This window comes from Panthera leo, chromosome C2 (genome assembly GCF_018350215.1).
Source record: "Panthera leo isolate Ple1 chromosome C2, P.leo_Ple1_pat1.1, whole genome shotgun sequence".
NCBI classification, from domain to species: Eukaryota; Metazoa; Chordata; class Mammalia; order Carnivora; family Felidae; genus Panthera; species Panthera leo.
In genome coordinates, this window is record NC_056687.1 from 128,853,104 (window position 1) to 128,862,282 (window position 9,179).

Here is a 9,179-nt window from a genome sequence, read left to right on the forward strand (position 1 = left end):
CAACGTGGGGCTTGAACTTACAACCCCAAGATTAAGGGTCACATGCTCTACTGACTGAACCAGCCAGGCACCTTGAGACTTGAAGTTTTAAGATTTTCTGAGTCCGACCCCATGTTGCCATTTCAAGTGTCAGGTGCCATCTTTCCTGATCAATATCCTAAATGTCACGCAAGAAGACAAGGCTGCGAATTCAACTGATGTTGTAATTCTGCAATCTGGACAATTTTGTTTGGTTTTCAGGAACATCCATCAGTCCCCCACCTATATGAAATGATTCTATTAGGTCTGGCTTGGAGGTATTCTGGTCCTTGGACTGTGGCTTAAGCTGAGAGCTTAAGGACCTGAGCCTCGTTGCCACTTATTCTCATAGGATCACAGTGGATGCAGAACTAGCCCCTCACAGGTCCTTGCAGATATCATTACTGCTGTGAAAGTCAAGTGCAACCCAGGTCCTAGCAGCTCCCACGGCACTTGCTTCATCACAAGAAGAGGCGGCAGCCTCATTGTATTGCCACTGCGTGTCACGGATTAGGAGTACCCCATTTCTCACCGGCAGGGACCTTATCATTTCACTGGAGTCCAAAGGCACCAGCAAACTAATCCCAAGAACCAAACTTTGAAGATTTGTCTCCTGAGACCATTCCTGGTACCATTTCATTAGCCAATATTTAGTCAAGAAGCAAATTAAGCCAGTAATTTTAATAGGAAAAAATGTAATGCAAAGAATGATTAACTAGTAAAAGGTTTGGTTAACTACTAAGAAGGGTAAGAGAGTACATGGGGTACAGCAGCAGCAAGCAGAGAAGGCAGGCACTACCCCTACAGTTGAGGAGGGGTGAACACCGAAGGAAATTAGAAACTTAAAGGTGGGGTCCTGCTCAACGCTGAGGCTCAAAGCCACGAGCAGAGACATGGTCGCAGTGCAGCACCCAGCCTGCCAGGGGCACAGAAACTTGCTGGAGCGGGGAGTGAGTCGTGGCTGATCCCTGAGGGTTGCTGATCTGCCAGCTGCCCTGAGGACCAAAAGCAAGGCCTTTGCTCTTGCCCACTCTACACTGTTCCTCCAGCAGCCTCTGTAGGCAACACCTGTTGGCACAGGTGAGATATGTGCAGGGCACAGAGTTCCTGACTCACAACACGGGGCAAAGAAGGGCAGCTCTGGAAGACAGAGGCCATAAATTAGTAACGGGCACACCACTCAACTCATTCATAAGAAAATCTAGGAAAGCAGCCTACTGAATTCAGAACGTGGAAAATTCTACAAGCCAAATGACCAGGTTTTTTCAATAACTGAATGGTAAGACTAAAATGGGGAAATTCTGGGAAGCTTAGAAAACTAAATAGGTCATCCTTTCCTGTATTCTGTTTCAAACAAACCAACTGTAAAGAACCATGCAAAATCAGAGAGAATGTGAACACCAACAAGATATTTGATATTAAGAAAATGTTAGCTTTTTTTTAGGTGTGACGATGGTATTATAGTTAAGAGTCTTTATCCCTAGGTGAAATATTTATGGATGAAGTAGGTCTGGGTTTAGCTTAAAAACGATCTGGGCGGGGTGGTGGGGGGGTGGTGCCTAGTGGCTCAGTTGACTAAGCATCTGACTTCTGCTCAGGTAATGATCTCATGGTTCATGGGTTCGAGCCTCACATTGGGCTCTCTGCTGTCAGCACAGAGCCTACTTCAGATCCTCTGTCTCCCCCTCTCTTTGCTCCTCCCCTGCTAGTGCTCTCCCTTTCAAAAATAAGTAAACATTAAAAAAAAAAAAAGATCCAGGGAATGGGAAGGGTGTTCACAAGTGAAAGAAGAGTGGATGCAAATTGATAATCACGGAAGGTGGGTTATAGGTTCAAGGACATCCATTACACTACTCTCTGTACGCATGTATTTGAAATTTTTCATCATAAAATATCCTAAGAAAAATAAAATCCCATCCCCAGCAATTAAATAAGGGATAGTACAACTCACCTCAACATTAGGAGGTCTATATTCTGCTGTTCTGAGAGAGAGAGAGTGAAGAAGCCAGGCTCTAGTGCGCCCATGCTGACCTTGGGACAGGAATAGGGCAAAAGGGGCTCTCAAGTCAAATTCGAAGAAGCATTTCTTTCCCCTCTCCTTTCTCCAGCCTGAAGTCTGGCTAGAGCAGTGGGAGCAGAGCCTCATGGTTAAGAACATGCTGGAGGCAAAACACCTGGGGCGGGATCCTGGCTCCTTCCTTACTAGCCTTGTGATTTAGGCAAGCTACTTAACTCGCAGAACCTATTTCCCCATCTTGAAGGGACTGCCAGGGATTAAATGAGCAGCACTTGTTCCTGGTTAGAAGGGTGCCTGGCCCAAGGTTAAATACTATATGAGTACTTTAAAAAAATCCAATGAATGATTTGCTACTTAACACTCTTGCCCACTGGAACTAAGTTTAAAAAAAACGAGAGAGAAGGAAGGAGGGAATGTCAGGGAAGAACAAAGAAATATAATGGATACTTGCCACTTCCCTTTACCCCCATTACTATGGTGCCGTTGAGGATGGGAATTCCTGATTTCTAACTTTAATCCGGGTTCTAATGAAAAGCATAAAATTTGAACGGTAAAATCAGAGAAACCCAGGAAGAAAACCACAATCATCCGAGCAGGTTAAAGTAAAAAACAAGCCTAGGAGAACGCCTCTCTGTGCCTACACACCATTAAAACAGATGCCAAAGTGCAGCCCACCTGACCCTTAAAAGGAAGGAGCTGGTGAGTGAAGTGAACCTCAGGCCAAGAGCGTGGGTTGTTGAAGCATCTGAGGTTCTAATTCCTAAGTAGGTGAGCTCCCGGATTCTGCAGTTGCTGATGCTTATCTCTTGCAAAGTTAATTAGGGTTTGTTCCACAGTCATCAGGGGAGAACTGCACAATTCTAAAGAAAGCCCTGAACCCCAAAGGTGTTGTAACTGGGCAACCTAATGGATGGGCAAATTAAAAGTGGCCACAAGTATGGAGGGCAGATTAGCATTTACAGTGAGAGAATTCTGACCTGGTTGGACTTACTGCCAAGACACCGCCCAACAGAGTCAGATCACTGTATAGAGAAGGAAAGCAAAGTAGCTACAGTAATCCTATTAATGGGGAGGTCATTTTCTAAGAAATGATGGGAAACACTAAAAAGGGTATTTGTGTTGACAGTTATGAACTATAAAAAGGTATACATAAAAATCAAGAGCTTAGTATTTCAGCTTACAAGTCTCCTGCCACCTCACTTCAGTATCAATTTACCTCCATTTCACAGTATCCAAAAGTGCATTTATAAATATGATAATCCTTCTGGGCTAAGAACCAACTGAAAATATTTTTCTACATTTCTCTATCTAGCTCTGTGACTTTTCCAACTCAGTCACAGAGAGATCATTTGTCCCTTATTTTGAAGTAACCCAGTGGGTCCCAAACTTTGCTGCACATTGGAATTTACTGGGGAACTTAAAAAAAACAAAAATTCCCTATGGGCAAATCGCACCATATACCTAGTAAACCAGAATGCCAGGTGGAGGGTGGAGTGGGAGCCAGGCATCATCAGTACTTTAAAAAAAAAATTTTTTTTTTCTTTTTATTTTTTAAAAAAGTTTGCTTTTTGAGAGAGAGAGAGAGAGAGAGAGAGAGAGAGAGAGAGAATAAGCGGGGGAGGGGCAGAGAGAGAGGAAGACAGAAAATTCAAAGCAGGCTCCAGGCTCTGAGCTGTCAGCACAAAGCCTGACATGGGGCTCGAACTCATGAACTGTGAGATCAGGACCGTGAGCCCAAGTCAGACACTCAACTGACTGAACCACCCAAGCACCTCTTAAGTTAAAATGGAAGAACAGAGACTCTGTCCTGAGGTAACGTTTTGTGTTTCCATATGCTAACATTCAAAATAATTATTAGTTTATTTTGTACGTGTTGCCATCCTACACAAAAAGATTAAGAAACCAAAGTTTGAGTTTTCCTGGGAATAAGGTAAAAATCACCCGATAGGTGTTAAGAGACCATATAGAAAATTATTGTGGGGCACCTGGGGGGCTCAGCCAGCTAAGTGTCCGACTCTTGGTTTCAGTTCAGGTCATGACCTCACGTTTTGTGAGTTTGAGCTCTGCATCAGGCTCGGTACTGACAGCGTGGAGCCTGCTTGGGATTCTCTCTCTCCTTCCCTGTCTCTGCTCCTCCCCTGCTCTCTCTCTCTCAAAATAAGTAAAGTTAAAAAAATAAAAAACCAAAGAAAATTATTGCCACTTTGTCCTAATAAGGTAAGAAAAGGCAAAATACATTGGTTTAAGATTTAAACCTTCAGATCTTGGGGTCAAAAACTGCTCAGGTTTTTAATGAAAAACAAAAACAGAAGACCAGGTTTCCTAAAATGTCACTGCAAAATATACAACATTACACTAAGTATTTGCAAGAAACTTTTTTTAAATGTTTATTTATTTTTGAGAGAGAGAGAGAAAGAGAGACAGAGTGCAAGTGGGGAAGGGGCAGAGAGAAGGGAGACACAGAATCCGAAGCAGACTCCAGACTCTGCGATGCCAACATAGAGCCCAAAATGGGGCTTGAACTCACAAGCCATGAGATCATGACCATGAGATCATGAGGTCAGATGCTTAACTGACTGAGCCACTCACGTGCCCCTGCAAGAAACTTTTTAAAGTTATTCCCTGTTAAATTTACTACCTCTTCAGGTGAGAAAATGGCTGCCTCCTACTTGGTTGTTAACCCAACATCTCACCTATTACTAAAGCTATCTGCTCCAGCCTAGCAACAGTTAGACTACAGGGCCGGGTGCTGGGTGTTGCGTCCTTCCTACTTAACACATCGTTTTCCATCACGTTTGGAGACAAAGGAGCTTACCCTCACAAAAGTGTCCTGCTGCATGCTCTGACAGGATCCCTGGAAAGTTCAGCTGGAGGAGGGTATTCCCACATGAAATGAGTTGACAACTTAAGTTCAACCCAGCTTCTGTGTTACTACACATCCAATGATCATTTAGAATTCCAGTCTCATTGGGCTACAGTGTCAAATTTTATGTCCACATCAAAATTATGTCCACATCAAGGATTTAGGATATGTATATCACAAACCTGCAGTATCAGATTAGTTAGTAGAGTATCTGTTTATGATTCTCTATTTTGACTCTCCTGCCTAGCTGATTACCGCATTAACTTCTGTCTCCACTTCGTAAATAAAGGCATACCTCATGTTATGCATGCTGCTTTATTGCCCTTTGCAGATTCTGTGTTTTTTACAAACTGCAGGTTTGTGGCTGCCCTGCATCGAGCAAGTCTATTGGCGCCAGTTCTCCAACAGCATTTGCTCACTTCATGTTTCCATGCCGCATTTTAGTAATTCTTTGAAATATTTCAAGCTTTTTCATTGTTGTATATGTTACGATGATCTGTAGTCAGTTGAGGTCACTATAATTGTTTTGGGGCATCACAAACTGTGTCTATGTGACACTGAGCTTAATCGGCAAAGGTGTGTGTGTTCTTGCTGTTCCACTGACTGGCCATCTCCCTGTCTCTCTCCTCCTTGGGCCACCCTATTCCCTGAGACACAACAATATTGAAATTAGGGCAATTACGAATCATATGTGGGGGTGTGTGGGTGGGTCAGTCAGTGAAGCGTCTGACTCTCGGTTTCGGCTCAGGTCATGATCTTGCAGTTTTGTGGGTTCGAGCCCTGTGTCAGGCTCTGCACTGGCAGTGCGGAAACTGCTTGGGATTCTCTCTCTCTCTCCCTGTCTCTCTGCCCCTCCCCTACTCACACTGTCTCTGTCTTTCTCAAAATAAATAAGCTTAAAATTTTTTTTTTAAATAAAAAAAAGTAGAACCATATGTGTTCATGTGAAAGGAAGAGTCACATGTCTCTCATTTTAAATCAAAAGCTCGAGGGGCGCCTGGGTGGTTCGGTTGGTTGAACATCTGATTCCATTTCGGCTCAGCTCATGATCCCAGGGTCGTGGGATCAAGCCGACGTTAGGCTCTGTGCTGAGCATGAAGCCTGCGTGGGATTCTCTCTCTCTCTCCTCTTGCCCCTTTCCCCCATTTGTGGTCTCACTCTCTAAAATTAAAAAAAAAAAAAAATCAAAAGCTAGAAATGATTAAGCTTAGGGAGGAAGACATGTCAAAAGCTTAGGGAGGCCAGAAGGAGACCTCTTGTGCCAGGTAGCCAAGTAGTGAATGCAAAGGAGAAGTTCTTGAAGGAAATTAAAAGTGCTACCACAGTAAACAACACACAAGTGATAAGAAAGCAAAAACAAACAAACAAACAAACAAAAAAAACACCAGTCTAATTGCCGATACAAAGAAGGTTTGCAGGATCTGGAGCGATCAAACCAGTCACAACATTCCCTTAACCCAAAGCCTAGTCCAGAGCAAGGCCCTGACGCTCTTTAGTTCTATGAGGGCTAAGAGGTGAGGAAGCTGCAGAAGAAAAAAGTCTGAAACTAGCAGAGGTTGGTTGGTTCATGAGGTTTAAGGAAGCGGCCGTCTCCATAACAAGGTGAAGCAGCAGGTGCCCATGGAGCAGCTGCAGCCAGTGACCCAGAAGGTATGGCTGAGACCGTGAATGAAGGTGGCTGCACTAAGCAACAGATTTTGAATGTAGGCAAAACAGCTTTATGTTGGAAGACGAGGCCATCTAGGACTTTATAGACAGAAGTCAATGCCTGGCTTCAGAGCTCCAAAAGACAGGCGGAGTCGGTTAGGGACCAGTGCAGCTGGTGACTTTAAGTTGAAGCCAGCACTCATTCACCATTCCAAAAATCCTAGGATCCTGAAGAATTATGCTAAATCTTCTGCCTGTGCTCTGTAAATGGAACAACAAAGCCTGGATGATAGCACATCTGTTCACAACACAGTTTACTGAATATTTTAAGGCTATTGTTGACACCTGCTCAGAGAAGGCAAAGTATTATTGCTCATTGGCAAGGCACCTGGTCATCCAAGGGCTCTGATGGAGATTGACAAAAGTCATGTTTGCATGCCTGCTAACATTCATTCTGCAGCCCACGGATCAAGGAATACTTTTGACTTCCAAGTCTTATTATTTAAGAAATACATTTGGTAAAGCTCTAGTTGCCACAGATTCCTCTGACGGATCTGAGAAAAGTAGACTGAAAACCTTCTGGCAGGATTCACCATCCAAGATACCATCAAGAACATTTCGTGATTCATGGGAAGAGGTCAAAACTTAAGTATTAACGAGGAGTTTGGAGGTTGGTTCCAGCACTCATGGATGATGTTGAGGGGTTCAAGACTTCAGTGGAGGAGGGAACTGCTGATGTGCAAACAGCGAGAGAACTGGAAGTGGAGCCTGAAGATGGGACTGACTTGCTGCACTCAGGATAAAACTTGAACGGATGAGGACTTGCTTCTTATGGATGAGCAAAGAAAGTGTTTTCTTGAGATGGAATCTATTCCTGGTGATGCCGGGAAGACTGTTGAAATGAAAACAAAGGATTTGGAAAATCACATAAACTTAGTTGATAAAACAGCGGCAGGGTTTGAGGGGACAGACTCCACTTAAAAAAATTTTTTTTCATGTTTATTTTTGAGAGAGAGAGAGAGAGAGAGTGCAAGTGGTGGAGGGGGGCAGAGAGAGAGGGAAACACAGAATCCGAAGCAGGCTCCAGGCTCTGAGCTGTCAGCACAGAGCCCAACGCGAGGCTCGAACTCACCGACTGAGAGACCATGACCTGAGCCCAAGTCGGATGCTCAACCGACTGAGCCACCCAGGCGCCCGGATTGACTGCACTTTTGAAAAAAGTTCTGCTGTGGGTAAAATACTATCAAACAGTATCACATGGTATACAGAAATCATTTATGAAAGGAAGAGTCAGTCGATGTGACAAACTTCACTTTTTAAGAAATTGCCCCAGTCAACCTCACTTTCAGCAACCACTACCCTAGTCAGTCAGCAGCCACCGACAGAGGCATGATCCTCCACCAGCAAGATTACAACTTGCTGAGAAAGTTGTGATGATGGTTAGCATTTGATAGCAATAAGAGATTTTTATATTTTTTAGGGTTTATTTATTTTGAGAGAGAGAGAGAGAGAGAGAGAGAATGAGTAGGGGAGGGGCAGAGAGAGAGAGAAAGAATCCCAGGCAGGCTCCACACTGTCAGCGTCCAGGCTGACACGGGGCTCGATCTCATGAACCTGAGCCAAAATCAAGAGTCAGACACTCAACTGACTGAGCCACCCAGATGCCCCAGCAGCAAGATATTTTTAATTATGTAAATTGTTTTTTTAGAATAACGCTATTGTACACTTATTAGACTACAGTGTAAACATAACTTTTATACACACTGGGAAACCAAAAAATTCATTTGACTCACTTCATTGCAATATTTGCTTTATTGTGGTGCGCGGGAATGGGAACCTGTAACATGGAGGAATGCCTGTACAGATTCTGACCCCTGTGCTTCGTCAGCAGACTCAGCCTGGCTTTTCTTCCCAATTCCTGTCCCACACTCCCCAACTCGACATCCCTTCCTACGTTTCTACTGCAAACCAGTTTCACATTCTAGTAGAGGCAGATAAACAAGTAAAATATTTAGGGTGCCAAATAGTGGAAAAGTCTTCAACAAATGATGCTGGATAACTGGGTATCTACACGTAAAAGAATGAAGTTGGACTCGTTCCTCACACCATACTCAAAAATTAACTCAAAATGGATCAAAAATCTAAATTAAAGAGCTAAAACTGTAAAGCTTAGAATAAGCATAAATCTTTGTGATCTTGGTTAGGTCAATTCTGAGACACACCCAAGGCACAAACAACTGAAAAAGATACATTGGGCTTCATCAAAATTAAAAATTTTTGTGCTGGGGCCAACTGGGTGGCTTCGGGCATTTAAGCGTCTGACTTCGGCTCAGGTTGTGATCTCACAGTTGGTAGATTTGAGCCCCCCATTGTACTTTCTGCTGTCAGTGCAGAGCCTGCTTCCAGTCCTCTAGCTGGGTCAGTTGGAAAAGCATGCGACCTTGATCTTGGGGTCGTGAGTTCAAGCCCCACATTGGGTGTAGATATTACTTAAATAAGTAAATCTTAACAAAAACAAAAACAAAACTTGTGCTTCAGAGGACACTAAGATGGGAGAAAAATATTTGCAAATTATGATAATGAGGGGCAAGTATCCAGAATATATAAAGAACTCTTATGACTCAATAATAAAAG